Genomic DNA, 12,666 nt, shown 5'->3' with positions numbered 1-12,666 from the left:
TACCAAACATTTTAAATTGGGTTAACATGTCATTTGGAAAAATGCCACATTTTTCTCTTAAAATGTTGTGCTGACAAGTAATATCTAAGATTACTAAAACTAAAAGAAATTTGCAGAATATAAATTGCTCTATTTTTTTCAGTTATGCATTTGACAGTACTTTGTGTATAGTCAGTTTCATTGTTTCTCCTGCCCCCCTCTAAAAATATCCTTAAAAACATCAACAGTGGAATGGGAAAACATCTATACAAAGTAATTAAATTTCAGGACATACTATTTAAAGTATGCCCTATCAGAACTTGGAATCTTTTGAATTAGTTTTTAACATTTAAGTTCCTGCAGCTAAATCCACTCTAAAGCATAACACTATTCACAAAAAAATCTTAACACAATGATTTGCTATTACCTTATTAAAAGGAAAACAATCATATAAACAAAGAGCAGAGAGAAAACCTTAGTCTTCTAGGTTTTTTTAGACACTGTAAAACTAATATTTCTATCAAGTGGTAGACAGTATGCACAAAAACGAAAAGTCTTCAACTGAAATGATGCAAAAAGCAACCATTTGATCGTTATCAAGGGCATGACACAGAATATAGTTTTAGCAAAGCTAAGATACATAGAAGACTCATGGACATCTTACAAATCGTAAGAAAAATCTTAAAATCTATCCAGGATTCTCCAAGAGATAGTAATTGTCAACTTTCAATGAAACAGATGCCATCCTAGAGCTAGCATAATTAATTTTATCTTGAACTGCAAAAACGCTGAGAATATAAAATTTAGACTTTTCCACAAAAGCCAGACATATCAGAGACAATATAATAACTGTAAAATAGGTTAATATACTGACCTGTCCTGATCTTGATGAGAAGGAAATATAACCTGATGATTACACTAATTCACATGCTGATTTAGCAAGAATTCAGTGAGTAAGGAGTTACAATACTCAAGTCTAGATGTTATTACAATATGAGTCGGAACCTCCTTTTATTCTGATAGCAAAAGGCATACACTGACAATATTCTGACAAGGTAAAAGGAAAAATGTAGAAACATTCTTGAAACGTGATCCTGGCCAATGGGAGCTGGGGAACCGGTGCTTGGGGCATGGGCAGGGGCAACGTGTGGAGCTAGGAGCCGAGAGAGGGATATGTTGCCACTTCCAGGGAGTCACGAGGAGCCAGGTAGGGAGCCTGCCAGCCCCGCCAACCACCTCCCCAACACGAGTGGGGGTCCCGGGCCACGTGCCACTGCCCGCCTCCCCCAGCACCAGTGGGGGTGCCAGGCAGTGATGAGCTCCCAAAATCCTAATAACTGGTTCCCTACTGCAGCGGTCTCCAAACTTTTTTGATCGCGCACCCCATCAGTAAAAAATTTTTGAGCACGCACCCCCTGCTCCCAGCCGAACTGTCGAAGCAAAAAAAAAACCAGGACGGTCCCGCGGGCCAAATGTGGCCCGGAGTTTGCCCAGCCCCTTTACAACCGGTTCTACACCAGCTTCTAAATTTAACAACCGGTTCTTGCAAACCGGCTCCAGCTCACCACTGGTGCCAGGCCTCCCTCCCCCCAACCACCTAGGCACCCACGGCATCCCCAGGCAACCCCCGCTGTTCCCGATTTAGTCAGCGGTATATAGTACAAATCATGGACAGGTCACGGGCCGTGAATTTTTGTTTACTGCCCGGGACCTGTCCATTAATTTTACTAAAAATACCCATGACTAAAACATAGCCTTACTCATTATGTCCCAAATCCTGCAATAGGGTGACCAGATGTCCGATTTTCAACCGGAACACCCAGTCAAAAAGGGACCCTGGCGGCTCCGGTCAGCACCGCCAACCAGGCCATTAAAAGTTTGGTCAACCGTGCTGCAGGACTAAGGCAGGCTTGTCCCTACCTGTCCTGGCGCCGCACCCTGGAAGTGGCCAGCAGGTCCAGCTCCTAGGTTGGGGGACCACGGGACACTGCGCTGCCCCTGCCCTGAGCACCGGCTCCGCACTCCCATTGGCCAGGTTCCTTGCCCCAGCCCAGAGCCCCCTCCCACACCCTAAACTCCTCATCCCCGGCCCCACCCCAGAGTCCTCACCTCCTCCTGCACCCCAACTCCCTGCCTCAATCCACAGCCCCCTCCCGCACTCCGAATCCCTCAGCCCCAATCCCCAGCCTGGAGCCACCTCCTATACCCCTCATCCCCAGCCCCACCCCACCCTCCTGCCTCAATCTGAGGGAGGGGAAATGAGGTGAGCAGGTCAGGGCCTTGGGGAAGGGACAGGGCTAGGGTGTTTGATTTTATGAAATTAGAAAGCTGGCAACCCTATCCTACAAACACCTTGTCACCTGCATAATTTTAATCACAAGTGGTTCCACTGACTGAAATGGGATTATTCACAAGGATAAGAATTTGTACAATTGGGCCCTGGTTCCTCATTCAAAGACACATACCCTGTGCTATTTACTTCTGGAGTGTCCCTTCATGAGGCTTTTAAGGACTGCAAACGCCAATTCAGAAATATTTACATCCTATTTGGATTGTAGGAAAACATAATACAACCTAGATATGATATACTAACAACAATGAAAAACTTTAGATGATCCAGGACAATTAAGATACTAGAATATGTGGTGGGATTTGGGTTTTTTTGTGAAAAGCAATTATGGGCAAGAATACAAGTAAATATTTGGTACAGACTGTTATATGGATATTACTGATTATATGATTTCCTTGTTTCTTGCTCTTACGCATTTAATTTTAAAATTCACAATTTTTAAACTTTTTTTTCTTGGTAATTTTTTATATTTTTCTTGTTTGGTCTATGTGTGAATTACCTTTCCTGTCACTTTACTATTTACTCTATTCACACTATTTACAGGTGGCCCTTACTGTCTGTGATGTATGTTTTCTTATGTGTGTAAAGACTCTGGTTGGGGGGTGAGGGCGAAGGTCATCAGAGAAGACACAGATGAACAGGGAGTAGCCATCTAAATGGATTATGTGAGAGATACCAGCCAACTATCAAGGAGGTATACCCTTTTGGGGGTTTGTGTGACAAAGAATGAATGGGAAAAGTATAGTCCTAGAGAATCACATGATACATGTCAGCTGTGAACTATCAAAATTCCTGTGTTCAAATCAAGAGGAACACACACAAAAGCTTGCCAGCTGAGCAAAGGAAAGTTGCTGATCATGAAACTTAAAGTACAAAATAATTTCCTGCTTTTGTTCATAATTCCCTATCTTGTACTAAAAGGAAAAGATGTCATGGGTTTCAGACCAGAAATTTAAAAATGTTGTTTTATATATAGCATATGAAAAAACTATGAGTGTATTTAATGCTAGTGAAAGGTGTTTTGGATTGACAGATTTAATTAACTACTGAGTCCTCTAGTTATCTACAGTATTTGCTTGGTACTGTACAATTTCAGAACTAAAGATACTTCCTGCCTAAAGAGTTTTCCCCTTGGGCCAAAAATATAGTTCAGCCTCCAGGACCATTCGATTCTTGTTTTCTCTGCTAAGGCTACCAAAAGTTGCAATTAATGCCAGGCTCATATTTACTAAACTCCTGTGTGTTATTAATGAACGGAAAGGACTTGCCTGAGTGTTTTAGAACAACGAACTAACCTTGTTAGAGTTGTTAAAAGATTATGTAAACACTGGAATAGACACCAATTTTAATGATGAAGCCAGCACTGGCTTCTCTGTGCAGCTGAGGCAAATCCATTTCTCCTTGATCACAGACAGACTCTTTGCAACACAACGGATGCAGTTCCATTGCAGGAGGATGCAGAAAGTGGGTAAGGGTGAAGTATCATATGTGGCAGCATACAGAAGCAGGAGTGGCTGGGGCATGGGACAGCTGTATGTGGTGGGGTGGAGAAAAGGTCCAACATTGGCTACTTTGGTCTACTGAAGTAGCCTCCACAGAATGGCTTCTCACACATGCCCAACAGCTGACCCCATTACTCAGGGCAGACAATGGGCAGAGGATATGACCCTTCATGAACAAGACAGAGAGAGATAACTATTGTTAAATATTGAAAAATATTACATTTTTACATACATCTTCCCAGCTCTGCAGCTTCTAAGTGTTTAAGGAGAGGGGCTCTCTCTTGTACACGTCCTATGGTGTCTAGCACAAGGATTCTCAAACTGGGGGGGTCACGACCCCTAAGGGGGGGCACAAGGTTTTTATGTGGGGGTCACGAGTACATGCATGAAACAGAGCAATTGCTATAAAATATATAATTTAAATCTAGCATTTTAGAAAATTACACACACATTTGTCACAATGTAATATGTTTAGTTCAAAAAGTACTGTAAACGTATAATGCAGCAATCATTATTCCTAAATAAAATATATATTTGTATCATCGTCACTTTCATGAAAATTGGAGTCTGTGGACTGTAGTATCGTGCATGCAGGTTTGTTGTCTTGAGACTAAAAAGGTAGGACTGAGACAACATTTGAGGGCTTGATTGTTCAGCAGTTGAAGAGCTCCATTAAACGGCAGACCAATCAGAGCACTGAGACTGGCAAAAAAAATAATTTATAATTTAACAGTCAGACACACAGGTAGGGGCAGTGCTAGGGGAGGACTGTGGGGGCAACAGCAACCCCAAAATTTGCCTTAGTCACTCCCCCCATAGCCACCCCTTCCCAGCGCTAAGGTCAAACGTTACACAGAAGTAAGGGAGGCATGATATGACATTGCCACATACACCTCTACCCCAATATAACGCGGTCCTCGGGAGACAAAAAAATCTCACCGTGTTATAAGTGAGACCACGTTATATCAAACTTGCTTTGGCCCCCCTGTTCCTTGTTCCCTGATCGCCCCCTCCAGAGACCCCCGTCCCTAATCACCTTCAGGACCCCACCCCCTACTCAACCCCCCTGTCTCCTGACTGCTCTGACCCCTATCCACCCCACACACCCCCGCCGCCCCCTGACAGGCGCTCACCAGCAGCGGCGGGAAGCGGAGCAGCCCGGCCCCAGCCATCTCCACTCTGTCACCTCCCAGCCATGGTGCTCTGCTTCATGCCGCAGGTGAGTGCGGGGAGGTTGGGCAAAGTACGCCCCCTGTACTCACCTGCGGCGGGAAGCGGAGCGCTGCGGCTGGGAGCTGGCGGAGTGGAGCGGGCTGGAGCTCCGCTTCCGCTGCCACTGCTGGTGAGTGCGGGGGGGATCCCCTCCCCCAAGCCCCCTCCCCCGAACCCCCTCCTCCGAGCGACACGGCTGGGGCCAGGGTGAGGGAAGCAGAGCGGGCTGCTCCCGGCCCCCCGCTAATCTCCCGGGCCACTCTGGGACTGCGGGGCCCCCAAAAGTGCCTTCCCACAGCTCCTGGCCCCAGACCCTGGGGGGGAAGCCCCTGACCACCCCCGAGACCCTCTGCCTCTTATCGAACTCCTCGGCCCCGGCCTGACTCAGCACCCTTAACATGCTGCTCAGAACAGCGAGTCAGAGCTTTACTGCCTTGTATGAGAACCCGCATTACATCGGGTCACGTTATATCAGGGTAGAGGTGTACTTCTAAAAAAAAAAAGAAGAGGAGTACTTATGGCACCTTACAGACTAACAAATTTATTCGAGCATAAGCTTTTGTGGGCTACAGCCCACTTCATCAGATGCACAGAATGGAACATATAGTAAGAAGATATATAGACATGCAGAGAACATGAAAAGGTGGAAGTTGCCATACCAACTCTAAGAGGCTAATTAATTAAGATAAGCTATTATCAGCAGGAGAAAAAAAATTTGTAGTGATAATCAAGATGGCCCATTTCAGACAGTTGACAAGAAGGTGTGAGATTTGTATGTTTGTTTATATCACTTTTCACAACAGACTTACTAGTGCTCCATTGCCACTCTTACTTCTGTGCTGCTGCTGGCTGCAACGCTGCCTTTAGAGCTGGGAGGCAGTGAAAAGTGATATTAACAAACATAAATATCACTTTGCACAACACCATTTACATGCTAACAGCCCTGGATTCATCCTGGCAACATGTCACATCCACAGTTCCTGTGCTAAGCCATTCATTAGTGACTGCTCAAAGGGAAGGACATAAAGGGAATCAATTCAAAGGCATCAGGTTCTAGTGTAGGCTTCCACAAAGCCCCCACCAACTGCTTCTTCCAGGTATCCTAGAAGTAGAGCTCCAAAGCTCCCTCAAAGGCCTCCAGAGACATAAGGCACCACCACTGCTGTCAGACCCTACTTAGCTTGTCTGGCATCACAGCCTTCACTACAGCACCAGATATCCCAGGGCACCCAGCAACCCTACTGCCAATAGTCTACACTAGTCTTAATGCCATCAACTACTTCCCCCTGCCTCATTATGCCCCCTGTAATTGTCACTGATCCTCCCCATAGCCCTTCCCTTTTTTCTCTTCTCTCCAGTTTATTATATTCTTTAACTTCAAATATAATATCAAACACACTGGGTGTACTGGTTGATCACAGGATGACCATGAGCTGCCAATGTGATGCAGCCATGAAAAAGTCTAATGCAACCCGAGGATGCATCAGGTGAGGTATTTCTAGTAGAGATGGGGGAAGTGTGAGTACCATTATATAAGGCACTGCTGAGACCTCATCTGGAGCTGGACGCGATACTCGGCGGCGACCCCACCTACACTGCGAAGGCCCTTGTGGATACTTCATTGGCGCGCGTGTCAGTTGAGAGTGGACCAAGTCAGGAGGAGGAAATGGAGGGGGACACAGAGGCAGAGGATGACTCGGAAGTCAGAGATGCATGCAGCCAAGAGCTCTTTTCTACCCTGGAGGAGGCTAGCCAGTCACAGCTGTAGAATGTTGGCGAAGCACAAAGAGGAGAGGAGGCCCCTGGTAAGTGGATCTGATTTTGGGAATTGCTGAAGTGAGTTGTTGGGCATAGGAGGACAGGAGGGTTGCAGAAAGCAGGCTTGTCTCCCACTGCAGGGCTAGTGTGAGCGGCGGAACAGGCTGTTGACTGACTCCCTCACTTCATGGGAATCTCCCTCAGATACATTCCATAATGATCCCATCCTGTGGCAAGTATGGGAACAGGAATGATTATCAGGCCCCCCATAGTGTTGACGCTCCCCCAGAGCATGTGCCCAGTGTACAGCAGGGTCAGGGAAGAGTGATTTACCCTGCCCCTCAGGCTACTCAGCATTTTGGGGGTCTTGTGGCTCATATGTGCTTGCCTGGGGTCAGCCAGTTAGTGACAGATGTGTGAGTACTGGTTGTGTTTTAAATCACTGAATCAGTGTTGTCTGTGTTGCAAACAATACTGCTTCTGTAAAATGTTGTGTTTAAACTTCACAGAGATGACCTTGGGAGCCCAACCTTCCTCTTTGTTATCGCCGGCTGAACGGCTGCGCAGAATTAGAAAGCGGCAAAGAAGAATTAAGGAGGAGTTTCTGCGTGAAGTTATGATGCACTCCACCACCAAGAAACAGGAATTGAAGGAGTGGCGAAACAGTGAGAAGAGGGACCGAAAGGAGAACGCAGCACGCCAGAATGAAGCCACGGAGCGGCTCTTAAATGTTATGGAACGCCAAGTGGACATGCTCCAGGAGATATTAGTACTGCAAACTGAGCAGCTCTGCGCCTGCCCTCCCCTGCAGCCACTATTGCAAAACTCTTTCCCATGCGCCCCCCAGACACTGCCAGCACACTCTTATCAACCTCCTGGCTCCAGCCTATACCTGCAGCATTGCACTCCTCCCTCCTCACAGTCCAGCACTGCGGACTCCCACTACCCATTGCACTCAATACACATCCCTCTGCAGTTTGGCCCTGCTGAAGTACAGCACCCGCTGCATTGTACTCCAAAGGAGAAGGTTGGATATGATCCCTGGACATACACAAATCTGTAGCTATCCGGGGACCCCTCCTCCTCTTGAGAGCTTCCATTCCCCCAATCCTTCCCATCACCCATCCCCCTCCCTGCTGATGTATTTTTTCATTTGACTCTCTCCACTGGCTGTTGTCTTTTATTAAAAGAATTGTGTTGGTTTGAAAGTGATCTTTATTCTATTAATTGAAAGCAAAAAGAACACTGCAAAGCAACATACAATTATGTTAAACACACATATTACATCATGTGCACCAATCACCTCTTAGCATTACAAGCACTGCAATCCCGAGCATAGCAACAAATATTAGTGGCTTTCAGCTTCAAATTGCTGCCTCAAGGCATCCCTGATCCTTATGGCCACATGCTGTGCCCCTCTAATAGCCCTGGTCTCTGGCTGTTTGAACTCAGCCTCCAAGCGCTGAGCCTCTGCGGTCCAGCCCTGAGTGAAGCTTTCACAGTTCCCGTCACAAATATCATGGAGCATACAGACCGCGGCTATAAGCATAGAATATTGTCATCAGCCAGGTCCAGCTTCCCATACAGGCATCGCCAGCGGGCTTTTAAACGGCCAAAAGCACACTCAACAGTCATTCTACACTTGCTCAGCCTGCTGTTGAACTGCTCCTTGCTGCTGTCAAGTTGCCCATTGTATGGCTTCATAAGCCACGGCATTAAGGGGTAGGTGGGGTCTCTCAGGATCACAATGGGCATTCTGACTTCCCCTATGGGGACCTTCGGGTCTGGGAAGAAAGTCCCAGCTTGCAGCTTTCTGAACAGGCTAGTGTCCGAAAGATGCATGCATCATGCACCTTTCCACACCAGCCTGAGTTAATGTCTGTGAAATGCCCACTGTGATCCACAAGTGCCAGGAGAACCATTGAGAAATACTCCTTGCGATTAATGTACTCAGTGGCAAGGTGGTCTGGTGCCAGAATTGGAATATGCGTGGCATCTATCTCCCCTCTGCAGTTAGGGAAGCCCATTTGTGCAAAGCCATCCACAACGTCACACAGATTGCCCAGATCTTTCGGAGCAGGATGCGATTAATGGCCCTGCACACTTCCATCAACACGACTCCAACAGTCGACTTTCCCACTCCGAACTGGTTAGCGACTGATCGGTAGCAGTCTGGAGTAGCCAGCTTCCACAGTGCAATTACCACACGCTTCTCCAGCAACAGGGCAGCTCTCATTCAGACAGCTGCAGTGGCACAGGAGCCAGCAAACAGAACTGTAAACAGGGGAGTTTGAGTGGGAATGCTGTTGGAGGAGTTTGGGGGGAAGTCTAGGAGAGGCAGGCAGAGGACAGACAGGCTAGTGAAGGGAGTGTGTGGTGGTCTGGCAGTGTTTTGGTGCTCATTGGGGGTTTGTTTTGCTGTGGGTGGTGGTGTTTTGGTTTGGTTTGTGTTTCCCGGACTTACAGGATTTAGGTGGGAAGGCTATGACAGAAACAGAGGCAGCAGTGGTAGTGACCCAAACAGTGGAAGACACAATGAAGATGACTGGATGTGGAAGCTACGGCATGTACATGATCCTGGAGGGGATACCTGAAAAAAGTTTCATCTGCATGAAGTGCTGCCTGATAGAGCTGATGGAAGAAAAGATCCAAGGATTGGAGATGCAGGTGGAAACTCTGGTTGAGTTTAGAAGGGGGTTCGAGCAGATGATGGAGCAAAAACATGAGGAGGCTGAAGGGAAAAGTTCAGACTTGCAGATGGAAGCAGGACCAAAGAACTCTGAGGGGAGTCTGCTGGGTGAGGAAAGTGGACAAAGGAAGCATGTGACTAAGAGAAACAGGCAGAGGAAAAGACTGGCTAGTGAAGGAGAAATAGAGCTCAGGAACAGGTTTGCGGAGTTGGAAAATGAAGAAGGGGCACATTAGGTGGTCACTGAAGGTGAGAGGCAAGGAAGAAGAGAAGAGCAGCTAGTCCTATAGAAAGAGGGGAAGAGTCAATGGAGATGACACCACCAAATATGAGCCCCAGGAGGATATGGGATGGGTTGCAGAGAATTGCAAGGGAGAATAAGAATCGAGAGGACTTGCAGCCAGAGGGAACAGGGGACAGACCGGAGAATTGCACCATCACTAGGAAATGGCAGGTCTACATGACTGGAGACTCCTTACTGTGAAGGATAGACAGGCCTGTAACCAGAGCTGGTCCAGAGAACAGATGGGTGTGCTGTCTGCCAGGTGCTAAGATACAGGATGTGGACCTGAGGCTGAAGAGGATCCTAACGGGAGCAGGAAAGAACCCACTGATTGTCCTTCATGTGGGAACAAATGATACAGCTAGATTCTCGCTGGAACGTATCCAGGGAGACTATGCCAGGCTGGGGAAGACGCTTAAGGAAATTGAGGCTCAGGTGACCTTCAGTGGGATTCTGCCTGTTCCTAGAGAAGGGCAACAAAGGTCTGACAAGATTATGATGATCAACATATGGCTCAGGCAATGGTGCTATACGGAGGGCTTTGGGATGTATGGCCACTGGGAGGCATTCATGGACAGAGGACTGTTCTCGCGGGATGGACTTCACCTGAGTAGGGAGGGAAATAGACTTCTAGGATGGTGGCTGGCACAACTGATTGAGAGAGCTTTAAACTAGGAATTTGGGGGAGATGTCCAGGTAATCTCCACGCCGGATTTTAACAATGAGAGGGAAGAAAACAAAGTAAGAAAGGATACAGCTGTGGGTAGGAGAATGGACATAAGGAGAAAGGGTAGTGTAGATACCAGGCTAATAGGTGATACTGGCAGTAGAATGTCTGTACCTAATTGCGTAAAGAAGTGATGGAATGGATAAGACAGAGTCTGTCTGGGCAAAAATCACATTGGGGAAGAAAGCTACTAGAGCCTCCCCTGGGATAGTGCTTGGGGTGTGCTATAGACCACCGGGATCTGATTTGGATATGGATAGAGACCTCTTTAACGTTTTTAATGAAGTAAATACTAATGGGAATTGTGTGATCATGAGAGACTTTAACTTCCCAGATACAGACTGGAGGACAAGTGCTAGTAATAATAATAGGGCTCAGATTTTCCTGGATGCGATAGCTGCTGGATTCCTTCACCTAGTAGTTGTTGAACCAACAAGAGGGGATGCCATTTTAGATTTGGTTTGGGGGAGTAGTGAGGACCTCATAAAAGAAATGGTTGTAGGGGACAACCTTGGTTCGAGCGATCATGAGCTAATTCGGTTCAAACTAAATGGAAGGATAAACAAAACTAGATCTGTGACTAGGGTTTTTAATTTCAAAAGGGATAACTTTAAAAAATTAAGGAAATTAGTTAGGGAAGTGGATTGGACTGAAGAACTTGTGGATCTAAAGGCAGAGGAGGCCTGGGATTACTTCAAGTCAAAGTTGCAGAAACTATCAGAGGCCTGCATCCCAAGAAAGGGGGGAAAAATTCATAGGCAGGAGTTGTAGACCAAGCTGGATGAGCAAGCATTTCAGGGTGGTGATTAAGAAAAAGCAGAAAGCCTACAAGGAGTGGAAGATGGGAGGGATCAGCAAGGAAAATACCTTATTGAGGTCAGAAAATGTAGGGATAAAGTGAGAAAGGCCAAAAACAATGTAGAATTGGACCTTGCAAAGGGAATTAAAACCAATAGTAAAAAGTTCTATAGCCATATAAATATGAAGAAAACAAAGAAAGAAGAAGTGGGACCGCTAAACACTGAGGATGGAGTGGAGGTTAAGGATAATCTAGGCATGGCCCAATATCTAAACAAATACTTTGCCTCAGTCTCTAATGAGGCTAATGAGGAACTTAGCGATAATGGTAGGATGACAAATGGGAATGAGGGTATGGAGGTAAATATTACCACATCCAAGGTAGAAGCCAAACTCAAACAGCTTAATGGGACTAAATCGGGGGGGCCAGATAATCTTCATCCAAGAATATTAAAGGAACTGGCACATGAAATTGCAAGCCCATTAGCAAAATTTTTAATGAATCTGTAAACTCATGGGTTGTACCGTATGACTGGAGAATTGCTAACATAGTTCCTATTTTTAAGAAAGGGGGGGGGGGGGAAGTGATCCGGATAACTACAGGCCTGTTAGTTTAACATCTGTAGTATGCAAGGTCTTGGAAAAAAATTTTGAAGGAGAAAGTAGTTAAGGACATTGAGGTCAATGGCAATTGGGACAAAATACAACATGGTTTTACAAAAGGTAGATCATGCCAAACGAAGCTGATCTCCTTCTTTGAGAAGGTAACAGATTTCTTAGACAAAGGAAACGCAGTGGATCTAATTTACCTCGATTTCAGTAAGGCATTTGATACGATTCCACATGGGGAATTATTAGCTAAATTGGAAAAGATGCATCAGGCGAGGTATTTCCAGTAGAGATAAGTAAGTGTTAGTACTGTTACACAAGGCACTGGTGAGACCTCATCTGGAATACTGTGTGCAGTTCTGGTCTCCCATGTTTAAGAAAGATGAATTCAAACTGGAACAGGTACAGAGAAGGGCTACTAGAATGATCCAAGGAATGGAAACCTGTCTTATGAAAGGAGACTCAAAGAGCTTAGCTTGTTTAGCTTAACCAAAAGAAGGCTGAAGGGAGATATGATTGCTCTTTATAAATATATCAGAGGGATAAATACCAGGGAGGGAGAGGAATTATTTAAGCTCAGTACCAATGTGGACACAAGAACAAATGGATATAAACTGGCCATCAGGAAGTTTAGACTTGAAATTAGATGAAGGTTTCTAACTATCAGAGGAATGAAGTTCTGGAACAGCCTTCTAAGGGGAGCAGTGGAGGCAAAAGACATATCTGGCTTCAAGACTAAGCTTGATAAGTTTCTGGAAG

At 46.0% G+C, this 12,666-nt stretch overlaps 1 protein-coding gene across 2 annotated transcripts in view; it reads right to left on the bottom strand.

The window, feature by feature from the left end:
• Positions 1-12,666, bottom strand: part of STX17 (syntaxin 17) — a 76,730-nt gene that overhangs the window by 39,793 nt on the left and 24,271 nt on the right. The window lies entirely within an intron of this gene.

This window comes from Trachemys scripta, chromosome 2, assembly GCF_013100865.1.
Source record: "Trachemys scripta elegans isolate TJP31775 chromosome 2, CAS_Tse_1.0, whole genome shotgun sequence".
Taxonomy (NCBI): Eukaryota; Metazoa; Chordata; order Testudines; family Emydidae; genus Trachemys; species Trachemys scripta.
The sequence above is the reverse complement of the archived record's forward strand: the minus strand, read 5'-3'. Positions and strand labels throughout refer to the sequence as shown.